We start from the raw sequence: 19567 nt of genomic DNA on the forward strand, positions 1-19567 counted from the left end.
CCTGCAGTAAACTCCTACATGGAAACCAGGTTGAAACCTACAGTAAACTCATACATGGAAACCAGGTTGAAACCTACAGTAAACTCATACATGGAAACCAGGTTGAAACCTGAAATAAACTCATACATGGAAACCAGGTTGAAACCTACAATAAACTCATACATGGAAACCAGGTTGAAACCTACAATAAACTCGTACATGGAAACCAACTGGATCCCGCTTGGAGGAGTGGGTAATGAAACGAACTGGAAACCATCCTGAAATGGTGCAGTTTCAGTTGCATGGAAACCACAATGAAACTATAGGAAACTCCCTGGAAACCAACTGGAAATGTTGGTTTCCATGACGTTTCTTCTCGGTTTCAGTGTTCCGGAAACCAGCTTATTTTTGCTGTGCTATATCGATGACCAGTCCGTTCAAAACTCGATTATGGCTCCATCGTATATGATGGAGCCTGTAAAAGCAACCTTAGACTTTTATTGATTCTGTTCACCACCAAGGTGTATGACTTTGTCTTGGGTCTTTTAGAACTTCACCTATTGACAGTCTTTACGTTGAGGCTACTGAACCATCTTTTAAACACCGTCGTGTAACATTATCCTTACAATACAAATTATCCTCTAATGAATCTAACCCTGCATATAACTGTGTGTTCAATCCACTTTTTGACGATTTCTACGACAAGAAGTGTACTCTTAATCCACCTCTAGGCCACAGAATTAAACCCTTTCTTTCTTCGGACGACATTAAGCTGGAAAACATAGCTCTCCTCTCCTTTCTTCTCCTCTGCAGTTGGTTAGGCCACACGTCGACCTAACATTAACTTAATTTACAAAAATCAGAAACTCATGAATTACAATATAAACAAGAGTATCATCAATTACAAATAAAATATAAAAATTACAAACCCTTATTTACAGATGGTTCTAAGGACGGTGGCGCAGTAGCTTTGCCTCTGTCATTGGATCGAGAACAATCTCGTCTAGAATTTCAGATAACAGCTCTAATTTCACTGCAGAATCAAACACCATATTAACAGCTCTGAAATATACCCTTCATTGGAAAAACCTCCTACCACATCAGCCGTCTCCTAAAGCAACAAACAGGCATTGAAACCTACTTTACCAGTTCTACAACGCTGAAAATCATGCTCAAAGCGAATGGCAGGAACACCTCTAAACAACAACAGCCACCGAAAGGTGTCGTCTACAAAATCAACTGCGACTGTGGCGAGGCATATGTAGGTGAAACCTCCCGGCCCATAAACATCAGAATCAAAGAACACTTATCATCTACAACCAGATCAGATCGGTAATCTGTATATCCGACCACATCATCAAATGTCCCAATTACAGCATAATTTGGGACAGTGTAGAGATATTATCAAAAAACCACAAGGACTTCACCCAAAGAAAACTGGCAGAAGCAGTTCAAATCAGGAGACACAAGCCCTCAATCAACAGAGATCAGGGATATGTCACCCCAACTGCATACAACGAACTCATAAAAATAACAGATTAGAGCCCAGCCCACCAGCCACCATTACTAATTACCCTATCAGCCATGTATACTTTGTCACAGCTACAGCCACTATTGGCTTCCTCTTATTGTCTCACCATTACTACCACCCATGGTTGTTCATCCCCCGCCTTTGACTCATACCTACATGATGTTATTGCTTTATCCCAGTCCATGTATATAAGTCTGTTCTGCAATGTATTACTCCACTCTTGCTTGACAACGGTATAAGGATCCATACCGAAACGTCGCATCATATGCAATAAAGAAGGTGTTATCCATAAAGAATCGTACCCCCTAATCATAGGATTTTTAAAAGAATTAGATCTGTTAACTGATTTGTAAATAGATAAATATTTTATAATTTGAAGTTTAAATTAGTAACTCATTTTTTTAGTGGCTGTACCCTCAAAGGGGGTTAAAGTACTGTAAAATTATTGTCCTGAAATATTTGTTGTAAATTTAAGGTTTCCAGGCTTGTAATCATAATATTTTTGTCATTTTAATGTGTGGCTAATTCTCCACATAAAAGCCAATGGCTGAAGGGATGGTGTAAACCCAGCTAGGGTCCACGTAGGTAGCAAAAGTAATGTAAGTCCCCATGGTCCCTAGTGTCCACAGCAAAAATAAGCTGGTTTCCGGAACACTGAAACCGAGAAGAAACGTCATGGAAACCAACATTTCCAGTTGGTTTCCAGGGAGTTTCCTATAGTTTCACTGTTGTTTCCATGCAACTGAAACTGCACCATTTCAGGATGGTTTCCAGTTCGTTTCATTACCCACTCCTCCAAGCGGGATCCAGTTGGTTTCCATGTACGAGTTTATTGTAGGTTTCAACCTGGTTTCCATGTACGAGTTTATTGTAGGTTTCAACCTGGTTTCCATGTACGAGTTTATTGTAGGTTTCAACCTGGTTTCCATGTATGAGTTTATTGTAGGTTTCAACCTGGTTTCCATGTATGAGTTTACTGTAGGTTTCAACCTGGTTTCCATGTATGAGTTTACTGTAGGTTTCAACCTGGTTTCCGTGTTGTAGTTTCCAACCTAGTTTAATACCCAGTTTCCATGAACTGAAACTTGCTCGTGTCGGCCCTTTACCCGGTCCTCCGGAAAAGTTGTTGTTTCATGTCTCACATGAAGCAAATCAGGTATTTTATACAATTGCATTATGGTAAAAGGCTTCAGGATGACAAACAACAGAATAAAACACAAATTCATTAAAAGTTTATTTAAATTCAACAATATCTTTGTATATATTCGGAATATTCAAGGTAGTACATGAAACAAAAGCAAGGGAATAATTAGCAGTGATTACAGAATATTTTTCTTAAACACACTGTAGACCAGCCCATATCACTTGGCTTCCTAGTTTGAAAAATGTTAGTTCTTTCCCCAAGAAAGGAAGAACTGTGGGCTTCTTCTCCTTCGGCCAGTCAATCGTTTCACAGCCTTCCTGCTTTCCAGCTTCTGAAATTTAGAAAACAAACTATCAGTACAAACAAGCATTCGTCTACGATATCCATGGCTAGAGAAAAGAAAACTGTCAAACATTGCTTGAGGTGAAATACACTGAACCCCATGTCCAATAAGCAAACAGATCAAAAAGTATAAACTGAGCATTTGACATCAAAAGTTTCAATCGCAGAACAGCTTATTGATATATGATAGAGTGCAGAGACATGAAGTAAATCGCCTTTGAAAGCCATAATTTATTTTCTGAATGTTACTTACAATGCACATTATGAGTATAGAACTACGATTTATCAGTTATTGTGAAAAGACATGTTTACTTAACCATTAATGTGGAGTCATTCAGGCAGACAAGCTATGAATATGGGGTCATAAGCATACGCTGCAGCATAATGTGCTGCATAATATTTAAAGCAGTGTTCATTTTGAAACTCCTTGAATGTACATAGAAAGAATCCAAATTAACTTGATATTTTAAAGGTTTCCTTAAAATTTTTAATCTCTGCAAGATGTAAAATGACTAGAATATGTTTACTTACTCTGAACTTTTTGCCGTTCTTTGCGTACAAGCCGTGGCTGCTTTCCCCACACCTTCTTAAGTGATCCATCTTGTTCATCCAAAACCATCAAAAAGCTACTGAAAGGAGACATGTGCATGATGCATAACAATAGGTGAAACATGTTTCCAGTTGGAGGTTACAAAAATAATGACATGCGCCATGCATTTTTACTGATTCCTAGGATTTACATTATTTGGTTATGTTGTATGTACATTATGTACTGGACGGTTCAGGTTATACATACCTTTTGTATGTCAAAATGAGTCGGTCCTGGCTGCCTTCTTCAGTTTTTCCAACACTGCCCTCCTTTATGCTGGAAACGTAGAAATGCATCGATTAAAAAAAGTCAGGAACTTGTCATGTTGCACTCTTGATAACAATAAAGTATCGAATAAAAAGAATAAATATCAATTTGCAAAGTGTAGAATATGCTAGATGAAAACAATCCAGGTCAGCAAATTCATATACTATTTTGGGTTGGCAATCCATCATTGTATACCCATATGTTCTTTATATACTCTTCATAACCTTTTCTGTGGGACTAACACAATCCACATTTCTTCATTCAGAGTTCGTTAAATCTTGATATGATAAGCATAACACTACTTACATCAGATGGCAAATCTAAATTAAATCATAAATCAATAATATAAAACTCTTCAATATTAGTTTGAAAACATTGTGAAATTTCAATTTTGAAATTTCACTCAAACAATGCACCAAATCTGGTCAGAGAATGCCTAACCTAAAAATGCAAAATGACACACTATTCCCGACTACATTGTTTTCAAACGTGCAAATATCAAAAGCAATATGAAAAGGATTTCTTGAATAAATATTCGTATTTATAAATACGTTTGAAGTTATTTTGAGTCGCAACAAGCACATTAGCAATAATATACCAGAGATATTTGTGATTTATTTTTTTCTTGCAAAGATAATTCATTAACACATTGAACCATTTTAATCGTGTGTGAGCTGATCCAAATCACAGTAATATTGAGTTCTTGAATTAACCGAGTGCTGAGTGAAGGAAGCCATACATCTCTCTTGCTAAGAATTCGACACGCATTTGTTTACCGAGGTCCATCAAGTCTAAAATTTCATATGTATTGTAGTAGTTACTTATTTACGTTAAACATTACGAATAACATGTGCTATTTCTTATTTCAAGAAAATAACACTGTACCTGACTAGATCGTGGAATGTTCCTTTTCTCCCGCGGCGATCGACGACTGCTGCTGTTCTCAATTTTTCACGTATCCGAATCTCAAAAGCTTCCATTGTACATGTCATTGCCAGTCTCTTGAATCAGATAACACGGACAAACGTAGGAATACTGCACTGTGTTGACTTCCTTGTCGTCGTTACTGGACATACCGGGTGAGAACTGCTTTCAAAATAGTCGTCTCAAAACAACTTTGGATCAAGTGACAAAATGGCGGCAACTGTGCGTAGGGGCATTGTGGGTAATAAGAAATACCTGATCCTTTTTCGATTGGCAGGCACGAAATCCTTCTCTGACCCAATTTGGATGTGATTTTAAGACAAAGACTGAAAACGACCACTTCAGTACATAGAACTGTTGCTTTCATAAAATGTCACGAGTTCGCGTGCCCATGGATTACTGGTTCATAACTTCCGGGTTTGTCTGTCAACACCTGACTCAGGTAAGTTCTATTGTTTTTACAGCTAACTAATTTTGATAATAGGAGCCTGTTAAGTGGGGACTGCCCCAGTGAAGCCGACACACGAACCCCGACACACTAATGACCTGACACTGATTAGTTGTCAAGTATTTGAACTCAGTGTCAAAGTATGCCAACTATAAATGCTTTTAACGCTAAACTTTACCGCACTGCCTCAGTTTATTGTATAATTCACGTATATTCTGCATAAATATCATCATGTAAGTACCGAACTGACAATTGTTTTAATGACTTATACTAATCTTCCTGAATGCTTATACTCTTTCACATTCCCAGGAGTTGGCAGTCTATAGCCTGTTTTTGTTATATATATTGCATCATTTACCTTTTAATTATTAATATATATCTGAAATATTGCTAAAATGGCTTTAATTTTATTTATTTTTATACAATATATTTACTGAAAGGAATACAAGCCCGTACACAACTCAATGATCCAATAAGTTATAATTAATATATAATAAAAGTTTGAGCAATGTTTCTATGCAGAGTCAACTCACCTTTTATTCTTGTATATAGATATCACTGTTTTAATATTTCGTTTCAGATAAAGAAAGCGTCTGATCCTCAATTTGACAAAGCAGACAACCGAAACCTGGACTTGCCCCATTCATCCCAATCTAGAGAAACGGAACTAAGTGTACCTAGCACCATTTGCATGTTTAGTGCGGTTATTGTGAAGTTTGTGTGCATGGTAGTTGGAATATGATGCTTCATTACATTACGAATAAACAAGAATGTGAAGGAAAAAAGTGTATAGTTTGTTCTTGTATCATCAGTTTGAAGCCACATTTAATATTGTGATATCCACAGAATGATGCGTCAACAATTTACTTTTGTTGTCTTGTTCATCTAAGCAAAGAACCGAATCTACTATTCCTTCCCCAGGCACATTCAGATGGATACTGAATGGACACCAACTGGATGTCAGGATGGTAAACAATTACACATTTTATATTACTTAGTTCAAAACAGCGCAATGGAAACCAACATGAAACTACATTTTCTACTTTTATGTTGGTTTCCATTTAGTGAGACCTGAGAGTTGCAAATTCCAGGTATGGAAACCAACAAGAAACCCCCGAACTTAGTTTCATTTTGGTTTCCATTTACAGAAATACCAAAATCACATTTCCAAAATGGAATCTAGTTGGAAACTCAGTTAGTGAGTTTCAGAGAATGGAAATCAACTGGATTCCGCAATTACCCACATTACGGATGGTTTCCAGGTTTCTGGAAACCAAGTCATTTTTGCAGTGTAGGTGTAAGAGGGTAGTTTGATCCCTTGCCCACTTTGAGTTGTAAATAACTTTCAACAAATGCCTTCAGGCATCCAGCTTTAAGGGCTTTAATATGGGGTAAGAAGGTTATATGAGAATCGAAAATTAAACCCAAGAACTTGGCCTCCTTGGCAACTTTGATGGGAGTGCCATTTAAAGATAGTTCAGGGTCCTTATGCGGCTTTTATTTTCTACAACAGTGCATACAACATGTTTTAGATTTAGGAAATCTAAAGCCGTTTGCAAGACACCATTTATTTATTTTATTTAAACACAACTGAAATTGCCGTTCAATAGTACGTATATTTTTACCACGATAGGAAATATTAAAATCATCCAAAAAAGTGATCCATCAATTGAATCATTTAAAACCTTGGATAAACTGTTGATCTTAATACTAAATAAAGTGACGGGCAAAATACTGCCCTGATCCTGATCCTGGTACACCCTGATCCTGATTATAATGATCAGACAGGGTTGAAGCTACTCTCAACCCAAAGTCATGTAAATCCTTCAAAATACCATGCTTCCAGGTCGTGCCATAAGCTTTCTCGAGATCAAAGAAAATCCCTACTGCATGTTGACTGTAGCATTTTTAACCAGGGATTCTAAACGAATCAAATGGCCAATGGTACTTCGATTTCTCCTGAAACCATATTGAATATTTGTGATCAGGTTATTGGTTTCAAGATACCAAGTTAATCTATTATTCACCATACGTTCCATGGTTTTACAGACACAGCTATTTAGAGATATCGGTCTATAATTCGGTGGATCTGTATGATCCCTGCCAGGTTTTGGGATTGGGACTACAATGGCATTACGCTATGAAGGAGGAAATTTTCCAGACGTCCATATTTTATCAAATATGTCTAAAAGTGTGACCACCATGGCTCAGGTAAGTGTTTCAGTAACTCGTAATGTATATTGTCATCACCCGTTGCAGTGTCATGAGCTTGTCATCTAGCTCATGTAATGAAAACACTTCATTATAATCTTCACCGTTATTTGACTCAAAATTACGTTTCGTCTTTTCCTGTCGTTTCTGATATCTCTGAAACTCAAGGACATAATTTACTGATGAAGAATCTTTGGCAAGAGTTTCGCCAATTTTACTTGCAATTTTACATTTATCCGTAATTAAATTCTCACCATTTTGAAGATGGTAAACAGCCGATTTTGAACATTTGCCTTTTATTCTCTGAATCATGTTCCACACTTTGGACATAGGCATCCGTGAATTAATTTTGGAAATATATTTGTAGTTCCTCCAGGATTGCCGTTTGTTTTGCTTGAAGGTACGACATGCCTTTGCATTTAGTATTTTAAATCTATTTAAGCTATGGACAGTGGGGTGATGATGAAAATATATTTCTGCCTTTTTCCTTGCTTTCCTAGTATTTTTGCAGTCTGCATTAAACCATGGCTTCCGTACATGTGGAACTGTAGAGGACCTTGGTATACACTCATCAGCAATTATATTTAAGGCATCAGACAACACCTGAGGATCAGTAATATCCAAGACACATTCACTTCTTAGTCTAGATGCTCATAAGGTTTGAAATAAGGACCAATCTGCTTTGGAACAATTCCATCATGTGTGAGATGGAGAATCAGTTTGAGAAGTTTCTGATAGCATCATTTGAAAGTGGTCACTTCCACAAAGGTCATTGTGGACTGACCATTCAAATTCATTAAGTACAGTAGAGTCTGCATGAGACATATCTAGAGAAGGGTAGGTGCCGGTTGCATGATGCAGATAAGTACTGGGGCCATCATTGTATATACACAAATCATTATTGGAGATATAATCTTCCAGTGTTTTTACCTTTAGTGTTAGCATTTGTACCACCCCAGAGTAGATTATGGCCATTAAGATCACCCATTATAATGCAGGGTTTCGGAAGTTCAGCATAGACAGCTTGAAGATCAGATAGGTGAAGAGTGAAAGAAGGTGGAATATACAGTGAGCATATTGTAAAGGCAATGTGAAGAGTGAGCCCCACTGCAACGGCTTGACGATTAGTTTCAAGTGTTAGTGGGATATGAATAACATTCTACTTAAGAAGGATTGAAGATCGGAAAGTGGTCCTGTCACTCGGAGGTGAAAAAGAATGATATGCATCGAAATGACATAGGTTAAAATTATCTGTCTTTTGTTAAGGTTAAGAATTTGCTGTGACAAACGATGTAAGTAACCCCCTGTGAACCATAAAACCAGAACAAAGACAAGTCTAAAACATTCATATATTGTATTATTAGATCTATGCAAGAGAGCAAGTTATACAAGGTCACAAGTCAGTTTCACAGTACCGATTTCAAATACAATACATATATGAGACAAAATCTAAGGCAATGGGTCAGAAATTATAATATAGCAAACTCACCAAAGTCTTAGTGCGAGAGAGAATGCAGAATGTAACACAGTGAGCGGTCTGACGGCGGCCATAATGATCAAGCGTTGGCAGCGATTGTATACTCCAGTTATGTGTGTCCCCGTCTCAATACGGCAAGTAGCCTTTATATGTATACTCAGTCATTTGCCGAATGTTCGGGGCACATACGTACGACCATCGCCAACACTGTAGAAATCTCTAGCATGATTACACGATGCCATTTAGAAAGTGGTCAAATGCAACATATGTCATATTTGGGATTTCACTTTCTTAGTAAAGTACAAATTCTAGTACTTTTTTTCGGTTGAGTCCCATCCGGGATTCGAACCCGCACCCTCAGAGTCAGGCACCTAATCGCCAGCACACAAAGTCAGCCGCCTAGCCCGCTCAGCCACAACCACCGCGACTTCCACACTTCCTCTGAGGGTGCGGCTCGAATCCCGGATGGGACTCAACCGAAAATAAGTACTAGAATTTGTACTTTACTAAGACAGTGAAATCCCAAATATGACATATGTTGCAGTCTCCCGGAAGTAACAAATAGAAAACCAAGGACAGATAATTTCCGGACTGCCTGCTACCAAAATCTTAAAAATGCTGACCATCTATCATACAAAATGTGACCCATCATAATTATCATTTAAAACACTATAATCATTATTACTTAAAAACAAAATATACAGAAAATACACACTCATAACACTGTTTTTAATACGTTTCCAGCAGACAGAATACTGATGGTGCCAGGTCTTGAACTAAAAGACACACACACTTCCATTTTTTCCATTGAACCATATCTATTATATAATTTTATTTTATTTTATGACCCCTTCAGAGCTCGATTTGGTTTAGTTTTTCCTTTAGATTTGGATTTGACATTTTGTTTTCCATTTCCTTCAGATTGAACTCGAGACTGACGAGAAATAGTCGACTCAATCTGCTGGATAGTACGTGGTGCTATCCGAGTAGACTGTTCATTAGAGTTAGGTTCTGGATGCTGCGTATTCACCCATGTCAAATTTGTCTAAGAGGCGTGTGATAAAGTGGTCACAAGTGTAGTAGTGCCTTTTGGAGCCATTTTGGGTGTTTTGGTGAAAGAGGCATATGTTTCTGTCTGTTCAGAGGACTGTACAATCTTTTTTGCCTCCTGTTTATTTCCATGTGTTTATTCCAAACTGGACATTCTTTCGAAAAAGACGAATGACCTCCATGACAGTTGGCACATTGTTTATAATTGCTATCACAATCTTCTGGTACATGTGTATTCTCAGCAGTGACCACATGTAACAAGGCAATGTGCAATTAAAAGCACCACGTCCGTATTTCTGGCACTTGAAGCAGCGCAGAGGATTAGGAATGTATATATCAGCATTCAGATTGCAGTAACCTGCCTTGATTGACTTACGAGGATTTGGAGCCGAAAAGAGTTAAGTACTTACTTGAACAATCTCATTATTTCTTCGGGTTGTAAACCTTTTGACATATGTTACTCCATGGTCTTTCAGTTCAGAAACTATATCGAGCTCAGTCATGTCTGAAAGGAGGTTGTCACGGACTCGGACAATACCTTTGCTAGTGTTCAATGTTCTGTGAGCTGAAACCAGAACCGGGACTCGAACAAACACATCAATTCATAACAAGTTTGTCGCTTGTTGTTTCCTGTTACATTCAGTTAACAGTGTACCATTTCTCAAGCGCCTGATGCTTTTGACTTCTCCTGCTATCCCAGAGATTCCTTTAGAAATGGCCAAGGGATTGAGTTTGATAGGAATCTTATCAAGAGTCTCAGTAACTAAAACCGTGGGCAATAATCATCAGATACAGACGGTCGTTGCTGATCATCATTTTCAAGTGGACATTTTTGTTTTTAGTAGGGGTTTGGTATTCCATGGTTAGGATTTAATGTCTGTCCAAATGAGAAACAAATCCTTGAGCAATCTGGCCACACATTCTGCGAGCGATACGACATCGCTAGCATGTTTCGGGAACTGTATTTCCATTTCTTTCACCATAGAAAATTGCAAAGTCGTAGATTTTGTTTACATCTACCCACCTAACCAATTTCAAGAAACTTCGAATCATTCTCGCTGACGACTGCTGTTCAGAACTCAAGAACAGGAGACACAACCACTGCATGGACTGTCTCACCTCCCTGACGATACTACCGGCCCTCTTCAAATCAGACAATTCGACTTGCAGTGCTAGCGAAAAACAAAGACATTGACTACACACCCCATGAACGCTTCCTGCTGGAGCGTCCGGAAGAAATCGACTTCCCTGACTTCTTACTGAATATAGATTTCTTTAACGACAACACCATCACAGCTGTTCGTTCGACACACGTTCTTCAACAACGTACTGGCATACATATGAAGGCAGTTGTTCATGCATTACGATTGAGCTTCTTTTTCAAAGTCTAGCTGGACAAACGTTGTCTTCAATTCATGACAACCAAAAAACCTTTCTCCTAAACCAACCCCATTGCTCACTTTCATGGAAATCTTGTATAGGGACTGGCGGTTTTGGATTAGGTCCCGACAAGGGTGTAATTTGACGTCAATTCTGACGTCACACATGAACATATGTAGGCGTTGCTTGGACGAGACATACCCTCTACTTGCATCATTTTTCCATCACCTAATATGCCCTGATGTTTAAAGGTCACATGCAACCAAAAAATCATAACATAATTAAAACACAATTATCACTTATTCATTCATATAATATACATTGCTGCTTGTAAAAAACAAATAAACAAAATTGTAAGTGTACAATCGCGATTCAAAAGTGCAATATTTTGTACTTGGGCTTACTTCCCTCAGAATGAAGTCATTCAAATGAATGCACTCAAATGTAACGACGGCTTCCGATTGGCTGGTTCATTTGCTGATACGCAGAGGGATCATTGTGTGTACAGAAAGATGATCTATTTGATGGACATTTTTAGAAGTATGGCGAGTCACAAGAAAGTGAGATTCTTTATGGATAACAACTTCTTTTATTGTACTTGATGCGTTGTTTCAGTATGGATTCATATACCGTAGTCAAACAAAAACATGTTCACTAGAAAAAGTTGTTATCCATAAAGAATGTATATAGACATGTTGGGCTTTGTAAATACATTGTTCTCTGAATTTGTGTTCAATCCAATCAAACATCATCTCTGTAGAGATGGTGAACTACTGCGTGGCTGGAAACTGTCATTCGTCCACGTACAAGGCAGGACTTGAAACTGACAAGAGTTTGCACCAGTTTCCCTCAGATCCAGTCATCCGAGAAAAAATGAATGTAGTTTGTTTCCAACTCACAGACATAAAAATGCGCCATGTGTACAAGTATCACACCTGCCTAATTACATAACGTGGCAGAGACAGGACTCGGGTGCACAAGTCATAAATCAATTTATTTTGTTTATAACCTCTGTTAAGTTTAAATTGCATGTGGTCAGTGAATGAAGCTGTGTATTGCATATTGTCTTTAACAGACAGGCAGGCAGACATATAGGTGTCAATAAACCAGACTTTGAGCTTTCTCTGAGACAGAGGCTGCTTACCAAGATCAAAAAGTTTTTTTTATGTAACGAATAGATTATTTACTTGTTTGTGTACACAACCAAGATTGCTCTACTGCTCACGACCTCATACTCAGCGAATCTATTCACTGCGCATACGTAAGGGCGCAGCGCAGCGTAACTGTTGAAACTGCTTTTTTCCCCAGCCCTAGGGAAATTTAATGAATCGTTTGAACTCTGATTTCGCAGGCTTTTTTTCATTGCGTTTTTTTTCAACTTCATAGGCTGAATTGGCATTTTTGAAGATTTGTTTCGGTAAGTGCATACCAAAAGGTATCAGAATCTGTTGTGTTTTATGTTGCATGTGACCTTTAACATCAACATCAGCACTGGAATAAATAGACACTAGTACAGTATCTACAAAATACGGCTTAACTGCAAACTGTGAATGTATGTAGCTGCAATATCATCAGTATAGTTACATCACCAAAATAAACCACCTGAATCTTTGACAAATTCAACATAAAAATGTTTCACTTGTCACCTGTTATCAGAAAGTACCACAGAAAGTGAAAATTACTTTCAAAACACAAATGTTAAAACAATACATGTATTAGCCCATGTATCATCTTGAAGCGAAATTATCATCAGCTTAACACTCATCTCTAAATCCCTCCTTACATACAGAACAACATGTTTTCTCCATGCAGTAGATGCATCAACATCTATCACATGGTGTGTTTGAGTGAGTCACTCTTGGCTGTTTGAGCTAACCACTCCTGAAGATTATAGCTATATCCATGATAGAGATATTTTTGTGACAAGTTCCAATACCTTTACTAGTTTTCTGAACTTCTTAGTCACCAGTCAAGACTAACAAGTGATGCTTATGGCCTTGTTCTGCAGAGAACTAACTTGGTCTATGGCACTCCTGATTGCTTTACGATCTGGAGTCTCATTCTCATCTAATTTCATAATTTGTTCTTTGCCTTAGTTAAAACTGACGTTGTTACAGTCGTTTGAAGCTTAACTATTCTCACTTCTGTTTCTCCAGGAGCGACCTCTTCAATAGCCTTAGCAGTTGGTTTGGATTCTGACAGATAGGGTTGTTTCACAGATACTCTTTTTATGTCTTATACTAATCTAACTGAACTAAATGCTACAAAGTTAACTGAATATACTAACCACAGAATTCTGTTGTTGTTGTTTTTCACCAGATTGAAATACATGGTGTGCAGCGCTTAATAAAAATGTAATTGAAAAAAACCTAATCCACTAAAATATGAATCTTACCTTTGGCCTAAACAAGGACCTAAACGTACCGACTATTGTAAGTGAGAAAACTGGATGATTTATAAGAAACTAACCATGATTCCCTTAAAGTGAATATAATTAACCTTGGAAACAAACCCCTAAATACCAATAATTTTCTAACCTTTAAACATGCTAATGCAAGTTCAACAACCTAACACCACAATAGTCAAATGAACCTAATAATCTAACAACAAAATCGCTCCTAATCACGAATGCCTAAACACGATTGTAAATATGCAGCATCAACGAACGAATAATAACGAATGATGATTGAATGGCCAGTATGTCGTTGACCACCTCAAACAATCTCTCATTTCACATGCAGTCTTACCCATCTCTGGGTGTATTCATGCGATAAGACCATTTTGCACCTGGTGTGTTTGGGTGAGCAGTTTTAAGTGAAAAACACCCAAATGTCTTCAAAACACTGGCTATAGGGTTAGTCAGCTCTGAGCATGTGGATAGTCAACACTGGCTCTAAGAATAGTCAACAGTGGGTATGAGGATAGTGACCACTGAGATTTGTTATGAGAGTGTATTTTCTGTAAATTGTATTATTGATAAACCTTTAGCCTGCTGAATTAATTTCAGCAAAAGGCGTTGATAAGAGGGTGGGTGATTTCAAACAGTCGGTGTGTCACTAAATAAGGAACACCTGAGAAAAAATTCGGCTCATTCATGCTAGACAGAAAAATAAACATAATTATCAAAAACATATCCAGACAATTTCAAACGTACAGAGGTTAATTACAGGGCAAACGTAAATAACGTAAATATTCCAGAATGTACCTAAATTACTCGATTGACAGCCGAATGCGATATATATTAGGACCCCAATAAATTGTCAAATTAGCACAAACCGATTTCAGTATTCTTATTACCGATATCACATAATTATCTGACCTTAATGTCGTATATGTCTATCGGCAAATATCCGCACGGCGGCAAATTAAGGATTAATTCTGAAAAAAATAATCAAAAACATTCCTCGTAAACAAATCATATTTTCAATGTTTTATGCAAATGGCATGATTACGTGTATTTCAGAGTGTCATGTCATGGAAATAGCAGAATAAAATACATGATTTGTGATCATTCACGAGTCCTAAGTTCAAGAGTTATAGTACATTAATTTTTGCACAAACCCAACGAAAACATCGCGCTTCATCCAACCTCAACATAAAATATAGCTATTTTGATCAGAAGAAAGTTTACAGAACTTTCCTGTGCAAGACCTGGCGAAAGAGGGAGAATTTCTCATTCTACAAGAGTTTCATTTATATGAGTTTTTGTTCATATTAGGTCTATTATTTTATTCTACACTGAGTATGAAGATAGCAAACATATAATTGTGATGCTAATTGGTGGTAGGAAGTTTTTTATGTCACATGGTACGACACAACAACGTGTACAAGCATCAGCCTCAACAACAGGTGAGCGGACATGGGCGAGGCATTTGCCACTGGAAAAAAGTTCACCTTTACAAGCCTGTAAATGTCTTGTAAAGATGATTTTTACAAGACATTTACAATTTTGGAAAGATGATGTTTACAAGACATTTACAATTTGTAAAGATCCACAAGGGGAGATAACTGGTGGGTGATGGTAAAACGGTCCGTAAGGCCTCAAATTCACACCTAATAAATCCCAAAGGCTAATAACAGTTTGACCCCACGACATAATTAATGAGGTAATCGGGGCGTGAGATAAGAGTGGGACAGATCACTGTTCAGTGGACAGGGGTCACTCTGTTAGGGGTAGGATGCTGATGCTCTTACTACAGTGTTCGGTGGAGTGAAGATGCATGGGTGTTTCTTTCACTATGCGCAAGCTGTTTAGAAACGAATTCCGACTCATTATCCCACTTATTTTGTGTTTGGGAACAATGGATAACAATAACCATAAACGATATCACCTTGTCACTTCTGATAATATGTTAAATGATAGAGATTGTGTTGTGATAACATAACACATGACAGTATATGTTGCTATGAATCATGTGGTCGATCCAACCTTTACCAGTAGTACCAGTGATACAGATGGGACAGGTCACCTTTTGAAATATTTCACAATCATATTTGATTTTTGTTGTTTCTGCTAGTCCGATTGTACGCTTGTAATTTTCTGTGGTCAGCCAAGCAACAATCCACCATAATCCCATCAAATCATTGAGACATGAAGTCCCATAAGCCGAATGAACTGTACCTGACTGAGTAAGTTTCGTGGGACTACACCTGTTGTACACGGGCTAGTTGCAGTTAACACATACTGGTATATTTAACATAACTAAACAATAACCCTCAGGAATGGAACCCCGTGACAGAAATGTGCTCTGGACAAATAACAGGTTGGAGGTTGGCATGGGAGGTTAAAGTAACTTTTTGGAAAAGCCCATCCCAACGTTTTCGAGGAGATAAATTTCATGTTGGTCTGGAGACGCAAATTAATAAACTGAACATGTTGCAACATAGTGCTGGATAGACACTGCTCCCAAAGAAAAAGAAACATCAAGACCTCCAGAGAGAACTGCCCACCATGGAACATAGGGCATTATTGATATGTTGTATAATTTTGATAGGTTATCTCATGGAACGAAACTAAAGGTCTAAAGGGTCACATAAAAAAGGAAAACACAACTTTGCAGATTCTGATACCTTTCTGTATGCAGTTACCGAAACAAATCATAAAAAATGCCAATTCAACCTACAAAGAAAAAAAAAATGGAAAAAAATCCGCGAATTCGGAGTTCAAGCGATTCACTAAATTTCCCCCAGCGCTGGGGGTAAGAAGTTGTTTCAACAGTTGTGCTGCGCTGCCCCCATAACGCATGCGCAGTGAATAGGTTTGCGGAGCTTGAAACAGTATGCATGCCCAGAGTATGAGGTCGTGAGCAGTAGTCTAAAACAAGTAAATAATCTACTCGTTACATAAAAAAACAAACATGTTGATTGTAAGAAGCAGCCTCTATCACAGAGAAAGCTTAATGTCTGGTTTATTGACACCTATATGCATGGGTGCCTGTCTGCTGAAGACAATATGCAATACACAGCTTCAATCATTGACCACATGCCATTTAAACTTGACACCTATCAGGCTATATGCCATAAACAAAATAAATTGATTGATGACTCGTGCACCCGAGTCCTGTCTCAGCCACATTATGTAATTAAGCAGGTGTGATACTTGTACATATGACATGTTTTTATATCTATGGGTTGCAAAGAAACTACATCCGTTTTTCTCGGATGACTGGATCTCACGGAAACTGGTGCAAACGCTTGTCAGTTTCAAGTCCTGCTTTGTACTTGGACGAATGACAGTTTCCAGTAGTACCATCTCTACTGAGATGATTTTTGATTGGATCGAACGCAGATTCAGAGATGGATTTACAAAACCCAACATCTCTACATACATTCTTTATGAATAACAACATAGTGTATATGATTTTGTTTAACAACGGTATATCAATCCATACTGAAACGACGCATCATATACAATACAAAAAGTTGTTATCCATAAAGAATCTTACTTTCTTGTGACTCACCATACTTCTAAAATGCCCATCAAACACATTATCTTTCTGAACACACTATGGGCCCCACCTTATGAGCCCTCGGCGTATCAGCAAATGAAGCAGACAATCGGTTGCCGTCGTTACACTTGAGTGCACATCCACCAGCTATGACTGGGTTTGGTCTCCCCCGGGCTTCGTTACGAGGGACGAACGTCCAAGTACAACAAGGGATACTCTACAATGATCTATATAGGCTCCCTGGTACAACATACTACACTTCTGAATCGCGATTGTACGCTTGTAATTTTATTTATTTTCTTACAAACAGCAGAACTGATATAATGGAATATATGCTACTAGTACTAATAGTGGTGGAATATTTGACATGTTGATATGTCATATGTTTTAGGGGTTTTTTTAAATCTCGTGATCAATAGTGGTAACGCCAAATACTAGTAAGTTCTTATCCACCTTGTGCCTGTAAAAAACACAGAATGGCCTTCGTTCGACTTTGTGCATTGTCATTTTATTCATATGGCATAGGAACCATATTTGAGGTGTGGCGAGTCACACTGCTTCCATTTCCCTCGCTACTCTGCTGCATCATTATTGGATAAAAAACATTTTGAAATTGTTTCTGATTAGTTGTAGGCTGGTTTCACATCTTGCAGTGTCATCATCGCGATAATGCGCCGAGGAATGGGTTGTTTAGGTGGTGAAAGTTGTAATGTGCTGAATTTGATTTATGACGCGTGAACAAGGAATTTAGCATATTACAACATTGAAATAAATTTGATGTTCGCTTGATAGTGCTCCATGGTCAATACTGCACTGTTGATGGAAATGGTATTCTATAATACGGAATTGGTTTCACTTTTATAATACTCCCGTCTTTCATGCGAATTAAATCATCCCAAAACAAGTAGACAGTGTCAAGCTTACACTAGATGTTTATTTACAGACTACAACAAGAAAGAAGAAGAAGAAAGAAGAAAACAGTCAATATGATCATACTTGCATTAAGTGAATGGCAAACCAATGTGAAAATAGAATCAATGGTTATTCTCATAATCTCATAGCAAGTATTATTGATACTTGTGTATTTAGTGCATTAGAACACAGGTGTTGTATGGTACAACCTTTTTTCTCCTTTGAAAGATCACACGGATCAATACTGTGGAGTGATTGTTACTGTATCTCCCAGCCTTGAACAAAGCCTCAACACATAACAAGGCCTAATCCCATGTTCATTGATGAGCAAGTCATGTCAGAAAGGGTTCATTAATTAACAAGGCCTAATGTCTTGTTGATTGATATCATCTCAGTTAAGATTCATCAATTAACATGCTTTCTTCCTTGTTAATTGATGGTAAGTCAAGTTACGTAGTTCATCCTCTTAAAACAGTTTCATCTAATTCTTGATTCCCGAAAGCTAGTTAAATTGGTTTTCATGTTTACTTACTGTAGTTTTTCTGGAACATTTTCTCATGACATCATTGTGTTTGTTTTGGTTGTTTTTCTTTCTTGAGACGGTTTCCTTTTTTGTCTGCAGACATCTTGTCATAGCCACTGCAACATGCAAAATACAATACCCTGACAGAAACTTTATGTTTCAATAAAACTGACGAATATTACACAGTGATTACAGAATTATAACAAGAAGTCGTCACCAAACACATGCACCCGATTCAAACGGTTGAACAAAATCGCCCATGAACATCACATTTTGTTGCATAATTTTACTGTGCAACAAAAGTCACGTTTGGAACTCAGGATATGAGCATTCTTATATATACGACAGTGGGTTGTGCTCATTTTTTGTTGTGCACTGATGCATATAGGACAGAGCATTAAGCAGAACTGCAATACCTTGAAACTCTTGGAACAACAGGGAGAGCTGCCTTAGCGTCCTGTTTCCAACCTGAACCTCTGTCCTATTTCCAACCTGAAAAAATACAATTCTAAATTTATTGTCATCACAATGAAGATAAATTCATGTCGAGGTTATTGTAGAAACACCTGAAGTTTTACTTGTTGAATGGTTTAACGCATTGGAACTCTTGCAGTTACTGTATTTAAATCATATTAAAGTATATTCTTACATCTGTTGTGGACTTAGGGTCATTCCTCTTACAGACTCAGCATTCCGTAGAGCCTACCTCACAGTTGTCTGTGAAAGTAAATTCATGGAAAAAATGCAATTAGCATTTTGAAAAACCTAAGAAAATGACTAGCAGGTATTACAACTAAAGTCTTAAATAAAGTCGAATTACTGCTAATACAACTCCGTATAAG

Source organism: Haliotis asinina, chromosome 5, assembly GCF_037392515.1.
Source record: "Haliotis asinina isolate JCU_RB_2024 chromosome 5, JCU_Hal_asi_v2, whole genome shotgun sequence".
NCBI lineage: Eukaryota > Metazoa > Mollusca > Gastropoda > Lepetellida > Haliotidae > Haliotis > Haliotis asinina.